Genomic DNA, 5105 nt, shown 5'->3' on the forward strand with positions numbered 1-5105 from the left:
TCTAGGACATACCAGATCAGATGACCTAGAAAGCTGTTCTGTCAATTGGGACATATGCTACAATACTTATAGTGGTATGTGGGACTTTCTTCCAACAATGAGTTCAAGTCTGTATACATATTCATTGTGCTTTGGGAAACATTGAAGAAAAAATTGGCTCCATTAACATAAAAATTCTACTTAGGGCTGAATATATTTGACAAAATACATAAGAAATATTGACACTGGAAAGTATAAGCCATCATCAATAGAAGAAAGAAGGCTTACATAGATGGACAAACAAAATCAGGAAGCAATTAAATCAGTTATATGGAAATACATGTTATATTCATTACATTTTATATAGTATATTATATGATATATAAGATCGAATACGATTTTTCATACTACAAGGGCTTTTAATTTTTTCAATTTTAAGTATTTTTTTCACATAATATTAGTGTAAAACATTATTGGGGAAAGCGGTAATATAACTTTGATTATAATTATATGAATACATATTTTTGTGTTTCTAGATATAACACTGATTATAAATAGATGAATAAATATAAACATATATTTGTATATCTGTCTATGAGGTGAATATAATGAAACAGGCTACACAATGTATAAAAAGGCGGTTATGAGTTAGTATATGAGACTCAGGCCTGTAATCCTAGTGATGTGGGAAGCTGAGTTCTGAGTTTTAGTTTCTCTTACTCCCATGCCATTAGATTTTCAGAGGAGACCTGGTCCCTCGAGTGTAGCCAAGCGACACGTATGCAGTTGGATCACACTCTGTGACCCCAGAGGAAAGTCAGTAGAAGTCAGGACAAGCCTCTTATGCTATGACAGTCTACTCAGTTCCTGTGCCAAGGTGGACATCTGCAGAACATCAGATGGAAAGTTGGCATTCCCTCCCAAAATGTTTTTGACTATCCTGAATTAAACCTTATTTCCCTTCCCAAGCTGCAAACACATAGAAATATGTCAAGGGCTCAAGAGAGATGGACAAAGACTTACAAATACATAAAATTATATACTTTTGGGGGGTGCCCAGTTGTCAGCTTGAACTCTGGGCCTGAGTGCTATCCCTCAACTCTTCAGCTCAAGGCTAGTGCACTACCACTTGAGCTACAGGGCCACTTCTAGCTTATTTTCTTTTTGCTTATGTGGTTCTGGGGAATCGAACCCAGAGCCTCATGCATGCAAGGCAAGCACTCTACCACTGAGCCACCTTTCCAGCCCCCAAATTATATACTTTGTTTCAGTTGTTTCAGTAATTCAATGACAAATCATGAAAGGCATATCTTGATTTTTCTTTTTTTAATGGAAATGGGAATATACACTGAGTGCATTAGGGAGTAGGTGATAGTTTGGATGCTGAGTTGTGGAATGCACTCCTGGGCATGGGAGACACTTGCCTTTGAGAACTTGTGTGGGGATGCGTCTCCGCACACAGCTTCACAAAACAATGCCCATAACTTGTATGGTGTCATAGCCATCTTTCCATAACAGCAAATAGGTGTCAGGCACTGATCTTTCTCTGAAGTGGACTCAGCAACACAGAAAGGCACAAAGAATGAGAGGGAATGACTGCTAGCCACCAGATATCAGCTTCAAGAGCTGTCCTGACCAGAATCTAGGATAAATTGAGCTGGTGAAAGCTGATCCCCATGCAAGGCTCCTAGCACTAAGGACTAGGCACTATTATAGGTGTTGGAGAAACAAGTGAATGTGGCTCTCTCCTCATCAATTTCATGCTGAAAAGAAAACCAGAAATCATAATGATAATTTTTGTAAATCAGAGACATAACATTGGTAGTTTTGTGGCAACAATTTCACAGCGGGTATGTGAGGAGATATCCCTGAGGAGGAGATAGTTAACCTGAGAGCCATCATCCATGCAATTAACTAGACGCAGGTACTCCAGGCAGTAAGAGCAGCAATTACATCCCTCAGTGATGGGAAAGGACGTAACTTGCTTCAGAAAAGGCAAACATCACTGACGTGCTTGTTTGTGAAGTAAGAAAAAAAAGGTACAACGAAGAAAAAAAGATCAGACATGAAGATCAGAATAAATTATATAGATATTGGATGCTGCGAGTTACAAGGAGAAAAATTCTGATGTTATTCTAAATCTGACATGACCCACTGGAACCAAAGTGCTCAAATAGTACCTAGACACATCTGATTCACCTATATACTTTTAAAATGTGATTCTAGCCAGGTTCTGGTGGCTCACAACTGGAATGTTAGCTACTCGGGAGGCTGATACCTGAGGATCAGGTTTGAAGCAAGCCCAAAGAGGAAATTTGGAAAGACTGACCTCCAATTAAACACCAAAATTATGGACATGAAGCTGTGTTCAACTGGTAGAGCACTAGCCTTGATAAAAAATTAAGGGACAGCACCCAGGCTCTAGGTTCAAATCCCTGGACTTCACAAAACAAAGAAGTCAACAAATAAAATTTGGTGCTCAGTCGATCAGCACTTAGCATTCTACTTCAATGTATTTAGTATGAGCCTAGGAAGTTACATCCTTAGCAAATGCTCTCCCCTCATATTCTGCTTCATTACCAGTATTCAAATGCCTGGCATTACCAAAGTCTCCTCCCAGTTAGCATAGCAGTCTACCACTGGGAATTAATAGATATATTTTGATTAATCATAATCTATCCACACACATCAAATGAGTGGTAGCCACATTCCACTATTCTGAATTTTTTTGCTCCCCCTTTGAGTTAATAAGGCTTACCATTAAAAGCTTTAGAATACTTATCAAATTAAGTCAACAATCATCATTCTTCGACCCAATCTTGTAACCTATGTAATGTGTGTTTTTTTTTTGTTTTTTTGATGTCGATGCCCTGTATCTTGTATATACATTTCTCTAGCTTTGGGGGGAGAAGGGAAAAAACAAATGCTTAACTAGGGATACAGTTTGACCCATTTTAACAATGAGATCAAGACACTATGTTCAAAAACGTACTTTACAATTTATGCAAGGAGTGGGGAGGTGGGATGGAAAGGAGTAGTTGTGGAGGTGGAAGGGTAGGGATGGTAGGGGAAAAACAAAGGAGGAAGTAACAATGCTTGAGAGGAAATGAACTCATTACCTACTTTATGTAACTGTAATTCTTTGTACATTATTTTTACAATAAAAAACGTATTAGAAAAGACGAAAAGACCCAGAAATAAAACTACATACTTACAATCATCTGATATTCGACAAAAGAGCGAAAGATGTAATGTGGAAAAAACAGCCTTGCTGGGTGCCTGTGGCTCATGCCTTTAATCTAGCTACTCAGAAGGCTGAGATCTGAGGATGGTTTTTGAAAGCCAGCAGGGCCAGGGAAGTCCATGAGACTCTTAGCTCCAATAAACCTCAAGAAAATGGGAAGTGGAACTGTGGTTCAAGTACTAGCCTGGAGATGAAATGCAAAGGGGTAGCTCCGAGGCCCAGAGTTCTAGCCCCACGACCAACACACACAGACACACAGAAACACAGACACACAGACACACACACACACACACACACACACACACACACACACACACATCATAGCCTCTTCAACTATTGGTGTTGGGAAAACTGGACATCCACAGGCAGAAAACTAGAAGTGGATCTCTGCTTGCACTAACATCAACTCAAAATAGATTAACTATATTAAAATCAGCCAAACTACTATAACACAGAAAAAGGGTGATATTAGAACTTATAGGTATTGAGGTGCGAGCTGGGCAGCTGCACGCCGAGCACCAGTAGTTGCGCTCCAGATCCTGCAATCTCACACCCCCTGCCTAGACCCAGTAAGCGCTTACTCCAGTTGGCCCCTGCGACAGGCGCCATGCATCCAGCGGCGCCCCCGCACTCTGGGCAGCTCTGCTCACCGCCCTGGCTCTGTTCCTCAGGCCGCCGGTGACGAGGGTCCCATCTTATGCTGAGAGCCCTGTGATGCCAACGCGCTGGCTCAGTGCAGGGGTGTGCCGATCTGGTGCCCGAGCCAGGCTATGGCTGCTGCCTGACATGTGCTCTGCGCAAAGGCCAGCCGTGCAGTGTCTACACTGAACGCTGCAGCTACAGCTAAGGGCTCAGCTGCCAACTGCCACTGGGCAAGCCATGCCCACTGCAGGCGCTACTGGACGGCTGCGGGTTCTCCGCCAACGCCAGCATCCCGGCCAGCTGAGGCTTACCTGCTGCTGGTGCCCTCCGCCTCAGGAAATGCTAGTGAGTTGGAGAAGGACCGAGGCACAGGGAGCGTGGAGAGCCATGCCCTGCCCAGCACACATAAGGTGCCTGACTCCAAGTTCCATTCCATTCACGCAAAGCTGGACACCATCAAGAAAGGTCACGGGAAGGACAACCAGCGCTATAAAGTTGACTATGAGTCCCAGAGCATGGACACCCAGACCTTCTCCTCGGAGCCCAAACGGGAGACAGAATATGGTCCCTGCCTTAGAGAGATGGAAGACACCCTGAATCACCTGAAGTTCCTCAATGTGCTGAGTCCCAGGGGTGTGCACATCCCCAACTGGGACAAGAAAGGATATTATAAGAAGAAGCAGTGTAGCCACTCCAAAGGCAGAAAGTGGGACTTCTGCTGGTGCGTGGACAAGTATGGTCAGCCCCTCTCAGGCTTCAAGAGCAAGGGCACTGATGACGTGCACTGCCTCGGCATGCAGAGGCAGTAAACCCCACTGCATCAGTTAAATTGGAGCTCCAATACCCCTTACTTTGCACAAAAGACTGCCACGGACAGAACAGCACCTGCCTACAGCCTCAACTTATATTTCTTTTTGTGATGACTTGGTTTTGTGTGTGTGTGTGTTTTTTTAAGAAAACCAAAGTTTAGACAGAGATTTTTGAAATGTCTATTGTTCCTTTAAATGGTAAACTTGAGCATCTTTCCACTTTTCAGTAGTCAGAAAAGAAAATTAATTTCTCTGTTGCTTTCTGTAAAAATAACTGATACTCCTGCCCAAAGCAGCGGATTTGATACCCTTCTAGAATCCTCTCCACATCTGCCCATTGGAACAGCTGACCTTCTGCCTCCCTCACTTCAGTGGCTATTGTAGAAGACACCTCTTTGCCCTCCTCCCTGCTCAGGCCTCATGGAGAACAG

General features: G+C 43.1%; 1 pseudogene; it reads left to right on the top strand.

The window, feature by feature from the left end:
• The first annotated feature begins 703 nt into the window (after window positions 1–703).
• LOC122128013 lies at window positions 704–4765 on the top strand (annotated as a pseudogene).
• The last annotated feature ends 340 nt before the right edge of the window (window positions 4766–5105 follow it).

Source organism: Dipodomys spectabilis, unplaced genomic scaffold (genome assembly GCF_019054845.1).
Source record: "Dipodomys spectabilis isolate Male_0828 unplaced genomic scaffold, ASM1905484v1 ptg000320l, whole genome shotgun sequence".
In the NCBI taxonomy this organism is placed as follows: Eukaryota; Metazoa; Chordata; class Mammalia; order Rodentia; family Heteromyidae; genus Dipodomys; species Dipodomys spectabilis.